The following is a 24659-nucleotide window of genomic DNA, read 5'->3' on the forward strand; positions in this document are numbered from 1 at the left end:
CAGGTAGAAACTATTCCCCATGTTGCTGGTGAGGAAATAGAGGCAGAGAGCAGTTCTGTCAAAGAACACACAGTTAGCAAGCAGGGGAGTCAGGGACTTGGCCTCTTCCTAGAGCCCTTGCTCATCACACACACGCAGTAAAAGACACAATCAACTTCCTGCTGCCGTCCATGTGTCTTCAGTTTCAGGAGACCCATAGCATGAGGCTTTCTCAACAGGGCCCCAGCTCTCTGTGAGCGGCTGGCTGTACATCAGAGGTCAGTCCCTGGGATTCAGGCCCCGGGGATGGTGAAGGGACCGTGAGGATCGTCCCTTCTTCATCTCTTGGTGATAGCGGCTGGGGAGCAGAGTGGGAGATTTTGCTCATTTCTGTTAAAAAAAAAAAAACAAAAAGCGTCACAGAGAATGTAAACCTAGGTAAATCAAGGATCTGAGCAAGGGCGACGAACACTGTTTTCAAAAAAAAAAGAAGCACGGCTTTTCTCATCGCCCAATATTCCTCCTGCTCCCACTGCATGGCTTCCTCAGAACCACCATTTTCTGAGCTCTCACCGGTAAACTTCATGAAGATTGATATCAGCGACAAATCTTGTCAACTTCCGTGCTGCGAAACTTAGTCACTGTGCAAAATGGACCAAGGAAAATAAATCACCCGAGGAATGATGAAGTGTGTAAATACTGATGTGGATGCCAGGCACCGGGAGGTTGGATGAAGCAAAAAAAGAGTTAGTGAAGGCAAGTTCCCATATCCTGATGGAAAGGAGAAAAGTCTTTTCACATTGATTTTAATTCTCTCTCATTATTTTCAGGATGGGAGTGTGTGTTGTAGGATTCCAAAAAGAACAAAAAAATCATTCTAGAAAAAGCATTTTTTAATTAGCTTAAAAAATTGCTATTACAAAAATAGTACTGTATATAGAAAAAATTTTAAATACATATATAAGAAAAATAGAATAATGAAGAATACCATCACCAAAATAATTCCATCACCGAAAATACTAGCTGTGAGTATCTTTCAGACTGTTTTCCATGCTTATGTATTCATTTCCTAATTTCTAAGGCCCAAGTTTTTCAAAATTTGGTATCTCTGAAATCAGACTGAATCTATGGCAGTGTTACCTTTTTTCCTAAAAGGCTGTTATTCAGTTAAAGTAGTTTCCTACCAATGATGACATCTTAAATCCAAAAATATATATGTGTACCACATATTTGTAGAAAATATTATATTGTACATACAATCTTTTCTTTTTTATTTTTTAACTGCTTTTTTTCTTTTTCTTTTCTTAAGGTATTATTGACATAACATTAAATTAGTTTAATGTGTACATTTAAATTAGTTTAAAATGTAATGATTTGATACTAGTATATACTGTAAAATAATCTCCACAATAAGTCCAGTTAGCATCTGTCACCACTCTTAATTACAATTTTTTTCCCTTATGATGAGAATTATCTACCCTCCTAGCTACTTTCAAATATGCAAATACAGTATTATTAACTATAGTCACTCTGCTGTACATTATATCCCCATGACATATTCCTTTTATAACTAAATTTGTACTTTTTAACCCCTCCACCCATTTCACCCGCTCTAGCATCTCCTTTTCTCCTTTTTTCTCATAGTATTGTTGTTGTTCAGTTGCTCAGTCGTGTCTGACTCTTTGCGACCCCATGGACTGCAGCACGCCAGGCTTCCCTGTCTTTATGGTATGCTGCTGCTGCTGCTAAGTCGCTTCTGGATCATTTTAACCATTTTTAAGATTACAATTCAATGATATTAAGAATATTCAGGATGTTGTGTAACTATCACCACTATTTAATTTCTGAACTTCTTCATCATCCCAAACAGAAGCTCTCTACCCATTAATCAATAACTCTTTCTCCCAACCTCCTCCTCCCAGCCCGGATAACCACGTTCTACTTTCTGCTTCTGTAAATTTGCTTATTCATCATATAAATGGAACCATAGAATACTTCTTGTCATTTGTGTCTGGCTTATTTCATCTTGCGTAGTGTTTTTGAGGTTCACCCGTGTGGTAGCACGTATCAGAATTCCATTTGTTCTATGGCTGAATAACACACCACATTGTGCTTGTCTGGCGATGGACACTTGGGTTGTCTCCACCTTTGGGCTATTGTGAATAATGTTGCTATGAACACTGGCACACAGTATCAATTTCAATCCTGTTTTCAAGTCTTTGGACTTGAATATCTAGGTGTGGAATTGCTGGATCACATGATAATTCTCTTCAGCTTTTTGAGGAACTGTCAAAGTATTTTCTACAGTGGCTGTATTATCGTGTATTCCCATTAGTGATACATTAGGGTTCTAGTTTTTCCACATTCTCATCAATAATTATTTCCTGCCATATATATATAATTTATAATAGCCATCCTAACGGGTACAAAGTAGCTGTACACACTATTTTAAAATCTGCTTCTTCCTATTAATGATATATCCTAAATATATTTCCATGTCAGTTAATATTCTTCTATAATCCTTATCAATTACCATTTTAATGGCTGTAGTTTCTAGTTCTGTGTATGCTTAATTATATTAATATTTTTTTAAATAATCTTCTATTGTGGAATATTTAGGTTGTTCTCAGTTTTTTTCCTATTATAAATGATGATGAAATGGATACTTTACGGCTATTTTTTGCACACATTCTTAATTTATTTCATTGGTATAAATTCCTAGATATGCTATTGTTGGATCAAAAGTATGAATGTGTAAAACTTTTAATTCATAATTCTAATTTTCCTCCACTTAGTTTTAAAAAGAAAAAAATCAACAGTGTTTTAGTGATGAACCACCCACACCACCACTGCCAACTCCAAAGATTTAACTGGAAAATATTTGCAATTATAAGGAAAAAAGGAAGTGGAAATGAAGATCTGGTCAATGAAATAGAAATTGTATCAGTCAGCTCTTTTGCCAGATGGCTTGACAATTCTGGAGTGATGAAATTCTTTATAATATTCATCTTGGGTCTGAGAATAAACTTTTTTTCAAGGAAGTATGATTACTTTCTTTCTGACCTGATTTTCAGATTTCTCATCTACCAGTGTTGCCTGGATTGTAGTAAGAAAAAAAAAAAAAGAGTGAAAGTAGGCATTCCACCAAAGAGTTCCTCCAGCAGTTACTTAAACTTGAAATTCTGAGCATCTGTATGAAATTTCTATAGAAGAGGAATAAAAAGAAATTTCTGATTGGTATATCTAAATTAGTACAAATAACATGCTAAACCCACACCATAGAAATTCTCTGGAGGATTTTCTAACCTCTGAAAAATTGGATAATTTTATGGAAAGCATTACATTTCATCCCTCATTGCTCGTTAGGGTAGATGCTGCAACAGTAACCAGAGGGCAAGCAAGTGAGCAGTCATCCTGTAATTAGAATTTTCTGCCCCAGCTAAGTCACCTGTCCTAGTTTGTTTGGGCTGCTAAAACAGAGTGCCACAGACTTCTGACGGCCCTAGAAGCCAGGATGCCCAAGGCGCCGGTGGGTTTGGAATCTGGTGAAAACCTGCTTCTTTCCGTGGATGGCCATCTTATCACTGTGACCTCACGTGGTGGGAGGGACAAGGGAGCTCTCTGAGGTCTCTTTTAAAAGGGCGCTAATGGAATTAGGAGAGTTCCACCCTCCTGATCTAATCACCTCCCAGAGGCCTCATCTCCGAAGACCATGATGCTGGGGATTAGATTTCAACCTAGGAACTTTGGGGAAACAGCATGCATACGTGTGTGCTCACTCAGTTGTGTCTGACTCTTTGGACAAAAAGAGTGGACTTTATAGGCCATGGACTATAGCCTGCCAGGCTTCTCTGTCCATTGGGATTGTTCAGGCAAGAATACTGGAATGGGTTGCCATTTCCTTCTCCAGGGGATCTTCCCCGCCTAGGGGTTGAACCTTCATCTCTTTTGCCTCCTGCATTGGCAGTCAGATTCTTTACCACTGTGCTACCTGGGAAGCCCCTCAATGTATAGCGACATTAAAAAACCACAGCCCAACTGAGTGACTGAACTGAACTGAACACTGTGGTCCTTATGGCAGTAATTCTTAGACCTTAGTATCCATCACAATTACGGAGGGATGTTAAAACACAGATTGCTAGACTCCACCTCCAGAGTTTCCAATTCAGTAGATCTGAGTGGGGCCTGAGAATCTTCGTTTCTAACTGCTTCCAAAGTACTGCTGGTTAAGGACCGAACTGTGTAAAACCTGCCTTCATTGATACTGTCTTTCACTCGCCTCCCTCAGGACAGCTTTGGATGATCACTGAGATGAGTGGTTAAGAGCAAGCTAAATGCTAAACAAAACAACTGTATGGATTGTGATAATCATGACAAAGAGCTACAATTATGTTTTATTCATGGGGCAATTTTTCTCTAGGAGAATTATTGGAGTCCTCGTACTTAGAATTGGCATCAACAGACAACAGCCTTCTCACACGGAAACAAAGATGTCAATCTGGATCACACAGTAACTCTGATAATTAATTTTTTCACTGTGCTTACTTCAGTGGCTCTAGTGAATAATATATTTATGATGTGCATAAATAACACCAATGGGAAGTTTAAAATCCTTTCAAAGATGTATCTTTATAGGTTCCCAAATTAAATATATAGTCCTTGAGGCCAGAATCTTATTTCCTGTCACTCCAGGGCACTTGCTTCCATGGTAGCTCAGATGGTAAAGAGTCTGCCTACAATGCGGGAGACCCCAAGTTTGATCCTTGGGTTAGGAAGGTCCCCTGGACAGAGGAGCCTGGCAGGCTACAGTCCATGGGGTCACAAAGAGAGACACGACTGAGCAACTAACACGTCCTCTTTCACTTTCCAGGGTATTTGGCCTCTAGTCAGTATTCAGTACATGTTGTTGATCAATTCAAGGTTAACTCAACTACACAGCACATTTGAACCACCAGTATATGAGACAAAAACATATTTAGGAAGAACGGGAGGTGTGGTGTTAGACTGTGACAGGCCCTCGTGTGGGCCCTCCCATGTTGACTCTGGACTTGGCCATGTGCATTGCTTTGGCCAACGGAACAGCAACAAGTGTGATGATGCCAAGACTTGATCAGCACGTGTACACTGGGGCTTCTTCTCTGGAAAGATTCCTCTTGGATCCACCTCCCAGGCTGCTGGACACAATCACTGTGATGAGTGACCCCATGGAGAAAGAGGTCAGAAGACAGCTAGGATGTCCCCGCCCAGCTTCCAGGTGAGCACAGACTCATGAGTAACCTCAGCTACGGCACTTAGTCACTGAAGAACTTCCCACTGACTCCAATCAACTGCAGGCTCATAAGAAATGATGGGAGGCGGTGGGTACAAAGTAACAGGAAGCTGAAACAGGAGGACTGCAAAAGCAGTGTATTTTAAAATCTAAAAAATAATCCAACAGTCATGTAGATGATTTCCCTGGGTCATTTCTGCTTCTGTGATCCTTTTTCAAAGTCTGAGGAAAAAATCTGGATGTCACAAAACTTTCATTCATTTGTTTATCCACTCAACTGACTTTTGCTGACCTTCTATTACAAGCCCAGCTCTGTGTGAACAGAGGAGACAGGGAAGGAGGGAGAGACAGGGAAGTCAGTGATCCCCACCAGAGTGATAAGAGCCATGCAGGATGGTATTGGGGATGGAGGGAAAAAATGAAGCTGAGGCAGCTTCCCAAGACTGGCTCATGACTTCTATGGAACCCTGACTTGGGGTGATTGAATTCTAGGTACCTTGATGAAGCTCAGGATAAAAAATTAAAATTAAAACAAGAGCTAGAGAGGTGGACAAGATGGAGTGGCAAGCTTTTGTTATCCGTATAAAGGTTTCAAATATAGCTCTTCTCGAGATATGAGCAATCCTTCTTGGCTTCCTTAAAGCACATCCTGGACGCAAGGCCAAGAAACTGTTTCCTTCCATCACTGAGACAGAACATCTCGTGTGACAACACATGCACCCTCCCCCCAACCCACCTCCCACATGCTGAAAGTCAGAGCTCAGACTCACACTGCCCGCCCCCGCGCCGGACACTAACGACTTGGGAATCACTAGGAGCAGAGCCTGGCATGTGCGGGAGCCACCCTAAGAGAAACTGTCCCAGAAGAGAGGTGCTAACTAGGTGAAGACATATGACTCTGAGCTCCACTTCCTGATTCTAATGGAGGGAGAGTCTGGCATGGAGCCAGGAAGCAGAAAAGGCATGAAAGGAAGAACTAATTTGGAGCTGGCGCAGTGAGTGTTTTCTGGCTTATTTAAACACGTAGATATAGAATTCAAGCAGGGAGGAGGGAATCTGACTACCAGATGGAGATGCTGAGTGAGGTAGCATGTCAACAATGAAGGCAGCAATGCCCAGGCAGGAAAGGAGACATTTTTGACAGCAGGGAAGCTATAGAGGGATCGATGCTTGGTGGATTGGGTGGGTTCCACTTAACCTCAGGATTTTATTTTCACTTAAATCTCGAGGAGGCAGAGGATGAGGTTACTGGCTTGACCCCGTGTTAAAGGAAAACCACAACTCAGTCCTTTAAGGATGACTAAGGAAACAAGTCAAGTAGCTAACAAACAGGCAGATGTAAGACCTTGGAACATGAATGTACTGAGTGCCTGGTGTGAGGCAGAGGGAGTGTGCTGGAGTACAGGGAAGCACAGAGGAGCATGACTGCATCCTGGCCCTCAGGGAACAGCCATTCTGGTTGCTGTTTAATGTCCCAAACACAGGGAGGTGCACAGAAGGCAGAGAAGGTCCGCAGGTAGCCGTGATGTGGCGGAAAGCTCCCAGAAAACCAGTCGTGCAACATCTCTCGGCAGTTTGCTTGCTTGGGGACCTGAAGCGAGTCTCTGAAATTCTCCTTTTCCCTTCTGTAAACTAGCGGTTCCTTCGAGGTCACACTGAAGAGTCACGAAGGCAGTGTTACAGGGTAACAGCGTGCTGGAGGGTGGAGGAAGGGCTTGGAGCCGTATTCTACCAGCTACCAATCCACATGTGGTAGCTCTCAGGGGATGTGACTTTCCCTGGATAAAAATGTGGCAGGACAGGCAAAACCACTGGGAGAACTTAGAGGCAACAGTCAGAGAGAGGGCTTCCCTGGTGGCTCAGTGGTAAAGAATCCGCCTGCCAGTGCAGGAGAGACGTGTTGGATCCCTGATCCGGGAAGATCCCACATCCATGGAGCAACTAAGCCCATGCACCACAGCTGTTGAGCCTACATTCTGGAGCCCATGAGCCACAACGACTGAGCCCACGGGCACAACTGCGGAAGCCCACACACCCTAGAGCCTGTGCTCTGAAACAAGAGAAGCCACCTCAGTGAGAAGCCTGCTCACCACAGCTAGAGACTAGCCCCCTCTCTGCAACTAGAAAAAAGCCCGCATGGCAACAAAGACCCAGCACAGCCAAAACTAAATAATAAATGAATATGTGTGTATGTACTCAGTCGCATCTGACTTTTTGTGACCCTATGGACACATGGGGAAGACCCAGGGGAGCCTGGATCCCACCAGGCTGCTCTGTCCATGGGCTTCTTCAGGCAAGAATACTGGAGTAAGTTGCCATTTCCTTCTCCAGGGGATCTTCCTGACACCCGCAATCTCTTGCACCTCCTGCAATGGCAGACAGATTTTCTTTACCACCAAGCCACCTGGGAAGCCCAATAAATAAATGAAATTGTTTTTTAAAAAAGATGTTTAAAAAAAAGAGAGAGAGAGAGAGTATGCATCCACCTCCAGCCTAGTTCTATAGCGTCTGGAATTCATTGCTTCTCCCTCAATGTGATTCCATGATTCATGCTTCTCTGGATGTGATGTCACGTGCTCTCTGCTGTTCATTGCACTGCATTCCAAGGGTGGCGGAGGGAGCCTTTCCAATGTCAGAGAGCTTGGAAATGAGTCCTTGGTTTAATTTTAACTCCTTCTATAAACCGTGGCCTGATTTGAGGAAGACTCCGTCTGCGTCTGGCCAGACATCCCTGCCCCTCCATCGCTTCCTTCTCTTCACCCCTTTCTCCTGTGCTCAGGCTGACCGTCTCGCCTGTATCGCACATATGGACTTTGCAAATAAGTGTGAGGTGATTTGTGAGCTCATCTAACTTGAGAAGAAAGAAAGTGTGTCAGCAAAGCCGAACAGCCAGCCAAGTCATGAGCCCCTGCAGTTGGGGAGCTGCCTGCTCCTCTCAGGCAGTGAAATGTTATCTCGGCAGGGGGATGGAGTCCAGGCAAGGCCAACAGATCGGCCAGAGAGCCCCTTCTTTCTCTCCCAGCCCCAGATTCTGCTGTATTTTTGTTTCCTCCTTGAGCAGTAAGTCAAATTCCCTCTCTTCTTTGTATAAATTGAGTGACGTTATGGCTGAGGGAACTGCCCCCCTTCTTGTTCACGGCTTTTCCCCTTTCCCTTCACCCACCATCAAGGAGGCTGGATTTACAGATGGGCAACACCTTGCAGAGGTGGACACGACTGAGCGACTTCACTTTCGCTTTTCACTTTACTGCACTGGAGAAGGGAATGGCAGCCCACTCCAGTGTTCTTGCCTGGAGAATCCCAGGGACGGGGGAGCCTGGTGGGCTGCCGTCTATGGAGTCGCACAGTCGGACACGGCTCAGATGATAAGGAATTTGCCTGCAATGCAGGAAACCTAGGTTCGATCCTTGGGTCAGAAAGATCCCTTGGAGAAGGGAATGGCCACTCACCCCAGTGTTCTTGCCTGGAGAATTCCATGGATAGAGAAGCCTGTCGGGCTACAGTTTATGGGATTGCAGAATCAGACATGACTGAGCGACTTTCACACACACACACACACACACACACGGCACCTCACAGGGGAATAGAAACCACCCTTCTCATTGCTCAGATGCCGACAAAGGCACTGAACGTTCCACCGGGAGCCCCCAGATGATGGATGAATCCCAGTTAGTGAGCCACATGGTGGCCGTGGGTGGAGGATGGGGGTGAAACAGAGGGAGTGAGTGGAAGAGTCCTCTGAGGACAGATGGAGGGATGGCGACAAGCAAGGGTTAAAATGGCCGGCCACATTTTGACTGAGAAACATTAACTTAGGGCTGCTGCTGCTGCTGCTAAGTCACGTCAGTTGTGTCCGTCTGTGCGACCCCATAGACCGCAGCCCACCAGGCTCCGCCGTCCCTGGGATTCTCCAGGCAAGAACGCTGGAGTGGGTTGCCATTTCCTTCTCCAATGCAGGAAAGTGAAACGTGAAAGTGAAGTCGCTCAGTCATGTCCGACTCTTCGAGACCCACCAGGCTCTTCCGTCCATGGGATTTTCCAGGCAAGAGTACTGGGGTGGGGTGCCATTGCCTTCTCCAACTTAGGGCAGGGGTCAGCAAACTTTTTCTGTAAAGGGCCAGGTAGTAAATAATTTGTTCTCTTTGTGGGCCATGCGGTCTCTGTCCCAACTACTCCGTGGTCGTAGGGCAAAACTGGCTGCAGACAATTGGTAAACGAATGGGCGTGTATCTCTGGCCCCAATAAAAGATGGTTCAGAACAAGAGGCGGCAGGCGGGATTGGCTCGTGGGCTGCAGTCCGTGTGTGCATTTAGCCAGCTATCTCGGGGAGAGGTGACCTCTGCCTCCTTCACGTGGCTCTGCTTTTTCCACCCTGCTTCTCTCTTGGTACCGACTCTGGGTGTTGGACCAGGAGACCCCCTAAATGAAAGCCACTGGGCTGGTGACTTCAGGGCTCAGGATTTTATTGATAAACCCCCCACCACAGGACAGGTAGAGAGTGTAGGCACTGAAATTCAGTCAGCGGAGGTGTTAGGAACTCCCTTAAGCAGTTTGGTATTAGGCTTCTCTGGTGGCTCAGTGGTAAAGAATCCACCTAGCAATGTAGGAGACAGAGATTGGACCCGTGGGTCAAGAACATCCCCAGGAGAAGGAAATGGCAACCCACTCCAGTATTCTTGCCTGGAAAATCCCATGGACAGAGGAGCCTGGCAGGTTACAGTCCATGGGGTCACGAAGAGTTGGACATGACTTAGCAGTTAAACAACAACATAGATATTATAGAATTCTATTTTCTGCCTCTTTTCCACTTTCCAGGTCTGAATGTTGACACTCTGACTTCAGCCTCTATATGTGTCTTATATTTCCTATTGTAGCTTCTATTCCTTATCCATTCTATGCTTTCAGGAAGGGCTCCTTAATCTAATACTCCACCCCCTGGGTTCACTCCTTAACTGCCCTCTGTCCACCACTTCCCCTTCCATTGGGCTCCTTCATCCAGCCTGAGAGTGAGCTCAGTGATACAAGCTAGACTCTGCTTGGGTTCAAATCCCAGCTCTGCCTGTAATTGTCGACCAGTTAACCAATTCATGCCTCTATTTTCTCATCTGTAAAATGGCCTTAATAATAGTACCCAGCCCATGTTGTGAGAAGTAAATGAATAGCCTGTATAGAACATTTAGAATAACAGGATCACCAAACCTATAGTGTTCTCATGTGTAGTGCTTCGATTTCCTTATTTTTCTTCACAATTTTTTCACCATATTTTATTGATAATATAAAATGGATTCTGAGTGGTAAGAATGATAATGACTGCACAGAATCTGGAGTTATCACTGGGTGACAGAAACTTGTCTTCAACCCGTAGGTATGTGGGAGGTCTTAGGTTTTTCATGATCAGTTGAAATCCTAGCCCTTTAATACTTTGGTATCAGATGCTATTTGTTGTACAAATACCAGTTTTTTCAGCATCAGAACTCCTCAGGGGTCTAGTTGTGGTCAGATGAGCTCACGGTGCCCCTGGGAATACCAGCTTCTATTTTCTAGTGCTGTGCTTTGGGGACAGTCAAAGTCCTGCCTAGGTGAGCTTAAGGGGAGAGGTCATGAGCCCTCGGGGATAGCCCTGGTCATCCCAGGACCACCGGTCATCATTCCACCAGAAACCTCTGTGGTTTGGTTGAACTCTAAGCCCTTCCAGGGACTGCACTGGAAGGGGGCCATCTCCAAGGATTGCTCACCAGCCTGGGGGGGATGGGGGTGTTGGGGGGGCAAGCCTGAGGGCAGCTATGTAGCCTTAATTCCACTCCCCCCCACCAGGGTTTCTTCTGCTCAAATAGTAGCCCCGCCCCAACACCCCAGAGACCTTAGACAATAGGCACCAGTACCCTGCAGCCAATTTCTGTGTGGGATGGGTGGTCAGGGATTGTCCTCAGGCTCCTGGGAGGTGTGGTGGAGGCAGGGAGACCAGAGCAGAATTTTTAAAGCTTTCTTCCATCCTCTTCTCTCACTGTCCCTTCCAGCCACCTTCCTCAGCCCCACATCCCACATTCACACTGATTGAAGACAGGCCAGTGACTCAAGGTTCTGTGCGGTCATTATCATTCTCACTGCTCAGAACCCAGCTTTCCCTCTTGCTGCTGTGGTTTCTCAAGGGCTGATTTTGTTGGCAGGAGCCTGCACACTCTGCTAGTTCCCTATCTAAGGAAGAACCAGAAAACAGAATTGTAGAGTCTGAGAAAACTGAGATGCTGTCCAGCTTTCCGTCCTGGGTGTGACTCTCCCATGATGGCTCCAGTGAAGTGTCATTTGGGCTCAAACAGTGAAGGGATGGACCCGCTCATTTTCAGTGACTTGTATCTGAGACATACCATACATACGGACGAGTGCTAAGACCTAAGTGCATTGCTCGATACAAGTTACAAGTTACCATGCTCAGTTGTGTCCAACTCTTCGTGACCCCATGGACTGTATGTAGCCTGCTAGGCTCCTCTGTCCATGGAATTTTCCAGGCAAGAATACCTGGAAAATACTGTACCAAGGTGCCATTCCTTTCTCCAGGGGATCTTCCCGACTCAGGGATCGAACCTGCGTCTCCTGCATCTCCTGCATTGGTAGGCAGATTCTTTTCCATTAAGCCACCTGGGCAACCCTCACAAAAAGAATACATCCAAATAATCTGCACCCAAATTTAAAAATTCTACAAGTGGGTTGTTCATTTTCACATCACTGTTAGGAAAGTCTCCTTTATTTTAGCTAAGAGTTTCCTTCTTATAATTTCCACCGATAGTTTCAGCTCTATGGAGTTACACAAAAGTGCAATATTTTCTCACCATTAAGTATTTAAATATTTATCTTTCCATCAAGTTTCTCCCCCCGCCCGAAGTTAGACAATCTTATTTCTTTCAAGCAATTTGTCTGTAACAAGATGGTATTGCAGTGGTGACGTAAGGAGACGTACAAGGTTGAAGGACTCACTCATTTAGGCAAAGGGATGTTTGGAGGACAGATGTTTGGGGACTGGCCTAGAAGGAGGCAATAGAAGGAGAGAAACAGAACCAGCACTGTGTCTGCCAGCATAAGGAATCCAGGGCCTTTCTGCCGGGTCACACCAGGAAGTTTGGCAGCTCTGGGCTGCCAGGTGGGTGGGCATGGGGCAGAGAGCAAGCGAGGTGGACCTGCTACTGTGCAGCCTGAGGTCCTTCCAGAGGCCTGACACGGGGCAGTCATGGCCCAAGAAATCAGGGAGGTGTGATCAGAGCCAGCAGTGGGGAGATGACAGCTCAACTGAGGTGGAGCTGAGAGAGCTCTGGCTACTTCCAAGACTCCACAGCCATGCATCTGGAAGCTGAATATAGAAGCCAGTTCTCTGCAGTTCTCACTGGACAGACTGGCAGAGGGAATAAAGCATTCAGGATTGGTGGTGACACGGAGGAGATCTGTAGACCTGGGTAAGGGAAGGACTGATGCTGAAGCTCCAATACTTTCGCCATCTGATGTGAAGAGCTGACTCGTTGGAAAAGAGCTTGATGCCGGGAAAGACTGAGGGCAGGAGGAGACGGGGCAACAGAGGATGAGATGGTTGGATGGCATCATGGGCTCCATGGACAGGAGGCATGCTGCAGTCCGTGGGATCGCTGAGTTGGACATGACTTAGTGATGTAACGACAAAAAAAAAAAAAAAGCATAATTCATTACAGGTGTCCAGATATAGGCTGAAGGTTTATGTGGAAAACAAGAAGTCCAACTCTGAGCCCCCTTCCACAACTGAGGCACCACAGGTGGGCCCTGGAGCCATGAGTAAGGACCGAGCGCGTGTGCAAAGGGAACCTGTGAAGCCTGGGAGCACTGGATCCATGTGCTCTTTGGGTTTCTTCCATTGTCCATAGAGGCCCCTCCTCTTTTTTGAAATTAATTAACCCATTTGGCTGTGTGGGGTCTTGGATGTGGCTCGAAGGATCTTCTTTGTCTCATGTGGGATCTCTCGTTTTGGCTCATCAGACTCAGGAATTGTGGCGTGAGGGTGCCGTGGCGCATGGGATTTTTAGTTCCCCAACCAGGAATCAAACCGGTGTCCCCTGCATTGCAAGGCCACTTCTTAAGCACTGGACCGCCAGGGAAGTCTCAGGCCCATCCTTTTAGCCTCTCTTTGTGCAGGCTTGGAAAGGAGAGTGTGGAGTTATCCCAGCTAAAGGGCCTCAGGAAAACTGGGGCCACCTTCTTTTTCTCTTCTTCCTCCTCCCTCTGTACTTTTTTTCTAACGTACTGAGTCACTTGAATAAAAAGAATGAAAAGGGTGAAAAACGAGCCCTTTAACTTGTGTGCTCCCTATTACCCGTTGTATCTATGCTTACATTTATGTAGGTGTTTGCTATGTTCCTTTTTATACCCTTCTTTAATTCAACTCTTGCTCTTTCTGTGTGCAGGAAATAATGGAAAATAAAAGTAGGTGATTAGTTTCTGCCACGTACAGAGACCGCCCCTGCATTTGCCACGACGGGCTGTGTTTATAGTTTCTCCTGTGTAGACTTTTGGTCTTCGACCTCCTGAGTTGCAGGCACTTTTGCTCAGAAGGAGTTCATCTGTTTCCTGTTGCCGTGTGCAAGTTTCGTGGCTCTTTTTCCCTAGGATTCCACGGCCGGCCATACAATACCAAAAAGCATCGGCTATGGCTTATCCTAAAAGACTGCCAGAAGGAAAAAGTGCTGGTGGAGAAAAGAGAGGTTATTTTGCCTTATTGCAATGAGGGGGAATTTCACCTTGACAGAATCTAGAAGCATCTCAGAAGGGAGAAGTCAGGGGAAGGTTACTAGGGGTAGATTACTTAGGCTTGCACTGAGTAGCTTTACGGTGGGTTTTGCAAGGCAGGGAACTAGTTGGGATTAGGCAGAATTTCAATGCACAGTAGCTATGGGTTGGTAGGCACAGATGTGAGTATCTAAAAGTGAGCTTTGATGAAGAGACTGGTAGTCTTGATAAGTTAGCCATTTTATTTGAATGTTATTTATGTATTTAAAGTTTAGTTCATGTGCAATGTTATGTTAGTTTCACATGTACAACATTGTAATTCCATATTTTTATAGATTATACTCCATTTAAAATTATTATAAAATATTACCTATATTTGCTATGTATGATCATCTCCACATAGATGCAGAAAGAGCATCTGACAAAATTCAACACCATTCCTGATGAAAACTCTCCACAAAGCTGACATAAAAGGAACTTATCTCAACCTGATAAAGGCCATTTATGACAAACCACAGGTAGCATCATATTCAATAATGGAACGGTGAAAGCTTTTTCTTTAAAATCAGTAACAAGACAAGGATGCCCACTCTACCACTTCTATTTCATATAGTATTGGAAGTTCTAGTCACAGCAACCATACAAGAAAAAGAAATAAAAGGCATCCAGCTTGGAAGGGAGAAAGTAAAACTGTTACTATTTATAGATGACATGATACTATTTATAGGAAACCCTCAAGTCTCCACCAAAAAACTACTAGAACTAATCAATGAATTCAGTAAAGGTGCTGGCTACAGAACTAATATGCTCGCTATTTTAGTAGTTACACTGTCTAATGTGCCAGGAGCAAGTATTTATTGATAATTTAGTAATTTTTGCCTGGTTCCAGCATTATTCAGCTCAAAACCAGGAAATTATGCTTTATCCCAGAACCGTTTAGCACAAGAATGGAAAAATATGTTGTTAGTTTTTTATTCTGTTGTATTTGAACATTTTGCTTATACTACAATTGAAGCATACAGAGAAAATACGGTTTCAATGTTTTGCATCTAACTATTCTGCTCTTCTGGATGAGTCAACTATTGGGGACATAACAACAAAGTCAACGGTGTAGTCATTTAAGTATGTGTGTGTGTTAGTTGCTCAGCGTCTCACTCTTTGCAACCCCATGGACTGTAGCCTGCCAAGCCCCTCTGCTCATGGGATTTTCCAGGCAAGAATAATACTGGAGTGGGTTGCCATTTCTTTCTCCAGGGGATCTTCCCAACCCAAAGATCGAACCCACATCTCCCGCATTGGTAGGTGAATTCTTTACTTCAGAGCCACCAGGGAAACCAGTATGAATTTCAGGGAGACAAAAACATTCTGACCAAATTACCCTGCCATAGGGCCTCTAGATTAGACCAACTTGCTTCAAGATAAGCTTCTGTACTATGGAAATAAATGAAGACCAACCTGATGAGAAAAGCAAAGGCTATTTATTTTGAGCTTGGTATGGATCAAGGGAGTCAGCACCATCACTTGCATTTTGGCAGACTCAAGGGCAGGCAGAGGAGTAGGAAAGCTTGACAGTGGGAAAAAGGGAAGGCAGGAAACGTGTGCCCTGATTGGATATGTTGTGGGGAAGCTGGAGACAGGCAGGGCATCCTATGTGATTGACTGGGGGATGTGTGCATTTGATTTTTTCTGATTGGCCCTAAGATGGAGGTGGGGACAAAGGTTAGGAAAGATGTCAGTTATTAATCAAGTACTGGCCATTTGGGGCTGATTATTATAGAAGTTATTGTTCAGCTTCCTGGAGTCTCACTAGGGATAGCAATCTGGCTTCCTTCCCGCAAGACTGACTTGTATTAGGCTGCCTGCCTAGGCTGATTATCGTAGATAAGGAGTTGGCCTTCTGGGCAGATTTTAGGTCAGGCTTCTATTTTTAAACATGGCCTAACTATTTCCTTTGCCAACAAAGGCCCATCTAGTCAAAGCTATGGTTTTTCCAGTGGTCATGTATGGATGTGAGAGTTGGCCTATAAAGAAAGCTGAGTACCAAAGAATCGATGCTTTTGAACTGTGGTGTTGGAGAAGACTGTTGAGAGTTCCTTGGACTGCAACGAGATCCAACCAGTCCATCCTAAAGGAAATCAGTCCCGAATAGTCATTGGAAGGACTGATGCTGAAACTGAAACTCCAATACTTTGGCCACCTGATGCAAAGAACTGACTCATTTGAAAAGACCCTGATGCTGGGAAAGATTGAAGGCAGGAGGAGAAGGGGACGACAGAGGATGAGATGGTTGGATGGCATCAGTGATGCAATGGACATGAGTTTGAGTGAACTCCGGGAGTTGGTGATGGACAGGGAGGCCTGCCCTGCTACAGTCCATGGGGTCGCAAAGAGTTGAACATGACTGAGCAACTGACCTGAACTGAACTGTTTCCTGTTGGTTTGTTCCATCTCTCACTACCATAAACAGTCTGACCTCATCTCCCAGAAGTGCAATGTAGACCTCGGCTCGAACTCCACCCCATCCTCCTAACAATGCTGGGCTCTTCTGTGTTGTCTCAGTGCTCTGGCCCTTGGTGTCAGCATCAATTCCTTTGGGATGCTCCTAAATCAAGCCCTCCCCCAACTGCCTTTATCCACTCATCATCTCCTGGACAGGAAGGGGAGGACTCATCTGTGCTCCACTGAGGCATCTCCTCCTCCCCTGGAGCAACAAGCAGGTTGTATCTCCAGGGGAATAACTTTTCTATCTGCAGGAGAACACTGAGATTCTGGGTGCTTCTGGTTGGTGCTTAGCAGGTCAAAGGAGGAGATAAAGGAATTCCCATGGATCTGAGGGAAAAAATGGTCTTTTTGCTATTGTCTTGCTTCAAAAAACTTTTTTTTTTAGATTTTGAATATCAAAAGCCTCAATATCAGCTCTTTCTTTCTCTTTGCATACTGTATGTAACATACCCACAGACCTCTGGACAGATGACCCTGGAATCAATTAGGAAGAAGGACCTATACTTGCAAAATCAAAGGGAAAATTACATTAATACTTTTCCAAAATATGGCTCTCATTACAGAAGATACTTTTCATTGTGTTCAAATAGAATTTTTTTGTCCTGCTTTGCTTCAGCTGGCTTTCTTTGGAGGCCCAGAGGTTAATAGGGAGAGAAGTGTAGCTATTTCTTATGCCCTGTTTAGGAATGATCTCTTCCTCTTCATTTTAAGTGCTGGAGTATAAAGTCTCTTTTATCCTCTCAGTATAGGGCTCCATCTTCTCAAAAGGGTCTCCATTGGCTTTTCTATTTCTTCTCCATAATTTGAGCTCCCTGCCCCCTCTTGCTTGAATATTAATGGAAAATAGATCTGCAACCCATAACTTGTAAGGATCTTGTTCATAGGGCTCCCCACCTACTCCCCAACTTTACTGCAAGCTTTTTAAAGTTTGTGTGCACATGTGTAATAATAAGCCCTGTATCCCCTTCTTGTCTTGATCACTCTTACAGACTGTGTGTAATAATACTTTTATATCTGACTTTGCCTGTTACTTCATTCCGTCTAGTTCTAAGCCATTATTTAACATTTTCAGAGGCTCATTATGACTCATTGGGCAGCCAAAGAAACATAATGAGTCCAAGATGACTGCACATGGCGGTGCTCCACAAATAGATATTAAACAGCTCATGAAATCTATAAATGTCCTTACTATCCTGGGTGCATTATAAAGCTATGAATCAATAATTCAGGCAAGTTTTTTCATCCTGTCTTTAAAATCTGACTTTTGGGATGTTTTTCCTTCTGGAAGTGGAAGCTATGTACATACTGGGGAAAGAAAGCTGGAGGGAAAGAAGGCTAGAAAGATGATGAAGAATACAAAGAAAAAAAGGAAGAAAGCATGACTTATTTTAATAGTATAAGCCCTTTCTCTCAGCTTCATGACAGCTGTCCACATAAGGAATAAAAAAATTGGCACAACACAAGCACTCAAAAAGTATTTGTTGAATGAGCAAAGAAATTTTATGATTGTTTTGGATTGAGTTTACATTGGTTTTGATGATTACCTTTGTTGAATTACCTTACCTGTCTCTGAAATGATCTCTCCCTCTCATCATCTCCTTAGTTGGAAGTTCCTTACCTACAAGATACTTTCCAAGACTTGGCTTTGTTTTCCTCTGGGATAACTTTCCCACTTTTGTGTCCTGCCCCTTCCTTCTCTTCATCTCGCTATTCCCTCATCGACCTCCGAGGTACACACATCTCAAAAGTGGCCTCCATGTCTATATTAGCCAGTGTCCCAGCAGGAAACGGATGGACCCTCTGATCAGTCTAGACTAAAGGAGAGTTTATCGACAAGGGACTAATTATAAACTAGTGGGTGGAGTTGAGTGCAACCATAAGAACTGGTGTAGAAATCTAGGGCCAGCGGCAGCGGAGCTGTCCCCAGGGAGAAGGTGAGCTAGTGGGTAGGTCTGTTGAGGATGAGCAGTGGCTTTCAACTGAGCCATCCTTCCAGAGAGGGAAGGGAAGCCCTAGCTTCCCTAGTGGCTCAGATGGTAAAGTGTCTGCCTACAATGCGGGAGACCCGGGTTCAATCCCTGGGTCGGGAAGATCTCCTGGAGAAGGAAATGGCAACCCACTCTGGTATTCTTGCCTGCAAAATCCCACAGATGGAGGAATCTGGTAGGCTACAGTCCATGGGGTCACAAAGAGTCAGACACAACTTCACTTTCACTTTCCAGAGAGGGAAATAAACGTCCTTGAACCCCCTCTCTCTCCCTCTGATCTCCTGAAGTGCTCTCCATTGACGGAAGCTTATGCGAGTTTTTTTTGTTGTGGTCCCTGTAGGCCAGCCTCTCAAGGAAGAGAAAAAAGTGGTATAGAGGAAGAAAGACTTTTTTTTCTACCCTCTTAAGTTCTGACACAGTCTGAGAATGAAACCAACAAAAGACATATTAACAGGAGAAAAACAACACTTTTATTTGATGTTAATATTTTTACATGACACGGGAGCCTTCATAGAAAGGAAAATCCAAAGAAGTAGACAGGTCTGAGAGCTTATATGCCATTTCCTCAAAGAAAGATACATTGCGGAGATGTGACAAGACAGAGGAGAAAGGGTTTGGCCTAGGAGCAGTGAATTATGGGGAAGTGACTAGGAAATGTACGGGGAGCCCAATGGAAGATAAAGGTAATCCTAGTAGGTTTCTTTCAGATTCATCTCCGTATCAACTTCCCTTCTTGGGTGCAAGAATATTCACCTCTTCCTGGTGAAGGATGAGCACCTTTCTCATGGAAAATCTGGGCCCTACTTTCAGATAGAAAGAGGGGTGTGTGGGGAGCCCTTCCTGCTGCTGCTGCTTCTCAAAACCATATGCCAAAGGGACATATTTTGGGGTGGCCTACTCTGGTTCTCTTTAGTGAATCAGAAGGTACATGGTACCATTCTTCTGAGCCTCACAGACGTCCATGCACAGCTTTGGGATCCCACACCTCAACTGCTTAACCCTCTAGGGAATCCACTTGTTAGGGGGTCGGGGTTTTCATCATTTTATCCCATTCCCTATTAAGATGACTGGTGTGTAATACGGACTCATTCTCTAAAATGAAGTAACGTTTTGAGTGTATGTGGAGCCAGAATTGTTAGAAACCTAAGAGATGATTTTAACAAGTAGTCAGTTCAGAGCCAAATCCTAGTTCTCTTGATTCCCAGTCTTCCTCTCCTACTTCATTTTAACTGCCGTCTCAGGTTATCATTGGAAGGAGAATCCACACGCATTTCCCATAAAACCAAGAGTCTTATATTTTGGCAACAAGAGAGAGACAGCAAGGAGGGTTGGAACTGCCTGCCTCGAGTCCTTTGCCAAAAGCAATCTCGGAGCTCTCTGGATAAGCAACACTTTCAAACCCAGCAAAGTGGCAGGAGCTGGAGTCACGAAACAAAGTGCAGGGCTCAGGAATAACACGAACTACCTCTGGTGGTGGGTGGTGAGGGTGGCTTCCCTTTTAGCATCCTATTAGCCCATGATCTTTAGTTCCCAAAGTCTTTCTCGGTTCCAAACCCACAGGCGGGGATGGTGGGTGGGAGGAGGCTGGGTAAGATGTTCCCGAGTTGGGAGGCAGAGCTGCTGGTGCCTCCTCACTGAATGATTCAGCGAGGCACTGCTGCCCTATTGCTGTGTTCTTCCTGGGAAAAGCCACCCTTGCTGTGGAAGCGATTGCCTGCTAGAAGCACTCATCATACCACGTTGGAATTGTCTGTTTATTCATCTGCCCTCGGGGAACTGTGTGCTTTTGGGGGGCAGGGGTCATGTCTTTGTCTAGTCAAGCAGCTAATGTGTAGTCGGCACCCCACCCACCCCCCCACCCCCAAAGAACAAAGAAAGTTTGTTGGATTTGAGGATATGGATTCAGTGATGGGCTAGCTCCTAAGACCTGGCGTTCTTAGCGCTCACCTGACCCCTAATCTGTCAAGAGAAGTGGTTCTATCAGTGTCAGCTGTCTGACACGATGACCCAGGAAGGTCACGTGCCTGAAACTCCATGTGACGTGAACTATAAAGGTCAACTGTAGCTGAACTGCCCAAAAGCCATCAGCTGATGGGATGACTTTGGACAAGTTAAACCACCTACGTGAACTTCGCTATTAAAATAAGAAGGTTGGAAACTGTGACTTATTAGGTCCTTTTCTTCTTTGGAATTCTTTAAAATTTCCCTGTTGTCAAACATCTGAACGTTCTTCTCTGACAAGACAGCAGCCAGTCCGTGAAGCTCCCCCTGAAAAGGATAAAGGGGGAATTGGCGGATTTGTGATCGTAACCAGTTCTGCTACTGCCAAAAGCAAAAGAGCGCTGGATTTTTTAGTTTCTCAGAAGACATACAATGTTTGAAAATCATCTTCCTTCTTGCATTTTCCAAAAAGTAAAAGTAGAAGAGCCATCGAATTCTGCATAGCTTGTCTACTTATAGACAGAATTTTTAATGCATGTTTTTTCTTTCCTAGAGGGGTAAGGGAGAATTCCCATAGCTGGAGGCGTGTGTCAGCCAGGGGACTCTGGGAGAAGGCGAGTGTGACTGTGGGGCTACGCTTAATTCATTAAAATGTGTGGTTTATGAAAATTGTTTTGCCAAAAATGAGCTTTGTGGGAAGAAGAAAGCAGCGGGGAGGACTGGGGTGAGGGGGAGGGAGGAATAAGAAGTGCCAAGAGAAAAGGGACTCTTATTTGTTGCTAAATGTTGAATCCCACATAAGAATGTGTCATGAGCCAATTCCAGGAAATTAAAATGCAAATTGGGGGAGTGTAAATCTATTAGGCTCAGATATTATGTGTTGACATTATCATTGTCCTATTTTTATACTAACAGTGAATATTCTCCAATGACTTAAGAAAGTTTGAGGAAAGTTCTTTTGAGTTCACCTCCCTTCTCATTTTTTATCTTCTATCAAATCAAATGGCAGTAATATAATGACTTTGTTCTTTTTTTCCCCTTTCTGTGGATACTGTGAGTTATTTCAGAAGCCAACTGCATTGGTGAGGGTAACACTAGCTGCTGTAACAAATAAACCCAACCTTCAGTGATTTACAGCAGGAGTCTATGTCTCATTCACAGAACAGTCCAATGCAGATGTGCCAGGCGGGCACCAACTTCCTCAATGAGGTAAGTCAAGGATGGAGAGGCTGACATCTCATAGCTTTGCTGTCTCATAGGAATTAGATGTGCTTAGTATCCAGCCAGGGAAAGAAAAATTGAGGGTGGAGAAAGCTCTGTCTTCTTAATTGCTGTGGCTCAGAGTGACAAATCCTGATTCTACACATATTCCCTTGGCCCAACCCAGAGGGTGCTAGAAATAGTCGCTGATCGGATAGTATTTGTCCATCAGGAGCATTTTACTAGGGAAGGAGGAGCTTGAATTTTGACAGTCATTGGTGTTCTGCCCATTTATCTTCATTGCTCTCAGACTCTAAGAAAAATGGCAACACTTCCTTGTCCCTTGAGCGTGACTTTTTCTCTAAAGACCTTCAAAGCAGAGTCCTAATTCATCTTTTCCGTGAGATGGATGATTTGGAGGTGAATTCCCACGGGAGCACTACCAGCTTCACTCTGCATCTGCCTCCAGGCTTTCCCCTCATCCTGCTCCATCTCTTTTGGAATTCCACTTCCACCCAGGTACCAGGGCCCACCCGCAGTGGTTTCTCCTCACATTCTTTTTGCTTTTGCTTGTTTTCCTCTCCAGAGGTCTCCTCTCTCAGAGATATTTCTTTGAAAATCTTTGTCTTGATCAAAAGCATTTCAAGAATTGACAAACCAGTGGGGAGATAACTTCCCTTTAAGGAATCTCTTGATGGTCAGAGGCCCCAAGTCATACCCAGGCATGTCTGACTGTGCCTATACTCAGCAGTCACCAATGGGGTCCCCTTCCTCACTTATAAGTCAGGAAAGAACTATTCATAATAGTCTCAAACTGTAACCAATCAAACTGTAGCAATCAGAATCCAACAACACATTAAAAAGATCATACACCATGACCAAGTGGGCTTTATCCCAGGGATGCAAGGATTCTTCAATATCCGCAAATCAATCAATGTAATACACCACATTAACAAATTGAAAAATAAAAACCATATGATTATCTCAATAGATGCAGAGAAAGCCTTTGACAAAATTCAACACCCATTTATGATAAAAACTCTCCAGAAAGCAGGAATAGAAGGAACATACCTCAACATAATAAAAGCTATATATGACAAACCCACAGCAAACATTAAAAAAAAAAAAAACTGTAACCAACCCAAATGTCCATTAAATGGACAACAGAATGAATAAATATATTGTAAAATGGAATATTATACAGCAATGAAAATAAATGAACTCCTATTATATGTATACATGAAAAGCTTTCAAATATAATGCCAAGTAGCCAGACCAGAAAGAATATGTAAAGTACAGTTCTACTCAGTTGTGGCCTCAACGCAAATAAAACTGACCTGTGGTGTTACAACTCAGGAGTGGGCACCTTCGGAGGGAAGTAGTAATAATTGATGGAAATTTGCCAGGGCTTTCTTAGATGCTGATAATGTTCTGGTTGTTGAACAGATATGTTCATTTTGTGAAAGTTCATTGAGGTACAAACTTAGTGATCTATGTGCTTTTCTGTATGTATGCAATACTTCATTAGGAAAGTCTTAAAAGTCTATTGAAATTAAAGAAAAAAACTATTTTTCTTCCAACTAGCTGTTTCAATCCCAAAAGTAGGGCAAGACATACCAGCTGTACAGATTCTTAGGTGAGATTGCAAAACAGCTGTACATAGAAACAGCACTTGGAAATGTCCACACGAAGGCCCAGATGGCTTCAATGTGTTAAACTTTAAAGGTCATCAGGATGGGGGTAAGAGATAGGCAGTTTGGGATGGACGTGTACACACTGCTATATTTAAAATGGATAACAAACAAGGACCTACTGTACAGCACAGGGAACTCTGCTCAATGTTACGTGGCAGCCTGGATGGAGAGGAGTTTAGGGGAGAATGGATACATGTATATGTTTGGCAGAGTCCCTTTGCTGTTCACCTGAAATTATCATAACACTGTTAATCAGATATACCCCAATAGAAAATAAAAAGTTAAAAAATACGTCATCTGAGCTAGTGACCATTGTACAGAAGGAATAGTTTCTAGATACAACCAGAGAGGTTCATCTCAGAATTATCAGGTCGAGAGGACAGCACGAGGTCAAGTCAGAAGAACTATAATGCAATTCTGGTCTCTAGCAACAGTCCCACTTTGGTCTCCCTTTTCTCCTGCCAGTCTCCACGGTTACATCTCATGGGATGTGGTTTTACTCACGGGACACATGGCTGTCTATACCCAGTGGCTCAGACTTAAGTTCCCCTAGAGCTGGGCTGGGTTGATTGGATATTTTTGAAGCTCTATTGTTTTTAATATGCAGTAGCTGAGAACTCTATTCCTGAGCCCTGGAACTATCATCTTCATTACGTAAAGGGAATTTGGCCTCTCCAATCAGAGCAGAATGATTATTCAACTGCTTCATATTTTTCTCATCTAATCCTTGAAATCTTGAGAGGTCTCTAATTGAGACTTCCTAAATTCATTTCCTCTAAGTACTCCGCTGCAGCTAGAACCGTTACTGGGGCTCAGAATTTTCTCTGATGGAGATACAACTGCTCCTCTGTCGGAGTCTGGGGAGAACCTAACCTCAGTGCCCTGTTTTTCTAACCTTTGGTGGTTGAGAGAAGGCTGACAGGACGGCAAGGAGGGAAGGATCCACACATGTCACCTCGAGTGGAATTTAGAAAAAGCACAGACTTTGGAGTCAGACAGATCTAGGCTCAAATACAAGTGTCCAACAATCGCCAGATGCGCAAATGACTGCATCTTGCTTAGATTCAGTTTTTTCAATTATAAAATAAATTGTGTTTATTTGATAGAGACGTTGTATGTGAAACACAAAACAAGCTATGGAATGTTCCTAGTGCGATGACTGACCCAAAGCAATAAATAAGAAGAAGAATACTTAAATAGCATTTACCATGTACCAGGCATTGTTGTATGGGCAGTGTATATGTCAACTCATTTAATTGTCACAACAATCCTGTGAGATAAGTCCTGTTGACATGATCAATTTATAAATGAGGTGTAACTTGCCCAAAATGTCAGAGCAAGGCC

At 44.1% G+C, this 24659-nt stretch overlaps 2 long non-coding RNA genes across 4 annotated transcripts in view; one reads left to right on the forward strand and one right to left on the reverse strand.

The window, feature by feature from the left end:
• The window catches only part of LOC147347725 (uncharacterized), a 26230-nt gene continuing 1571 nt past the window's right edge, over window positions 1–24659 (reverse strand). The window contains exon 2 of the long non-coding RNA XR_015152777.1: window positions 1–369. This is a non-coding gene — a long non-coding RNA (uncharacterized LOC147347725). The remainder of the gene's footprint in view (window positions 370–24659) is intronic.
• The window catches only part of LOC147347726 (uncharacterized), a 24696-nt gene continuing 6073 nt past the window's right edge, over window positions 6037–24659 (forward strand). Inside the window, exons 1-2 of one of the 3 annotated variants that reach the window (XR_015152774.1) lie at window positions 6037–6243; window positions 21489–21630. This is a non-coding gene — a long non-coding RNA (uncharacterized LOC147347726). The remainder of the gene's footprint in view (window positions 6244–21488; window positions 21631–24659) is intronic. The other 2 variants (XR_015152775.1, XR_015152776.1) reach the window with 2 other exon arrangements.

This window comes from Bos grunniens, chromosome 23, assembly GCF_055505025.1.
Source record: "Bos grunniens cultivar Pamir isolate PY7600 chromosome 23, Bosgru_T2T1.0, whole genome shotgun sequence".
Taxonomy (NCBI): Eukaryota; Metazoa; Chordata; class Mammalia; order Artiodactyla; family Bovidae; genus Bos; species Bos grunniens.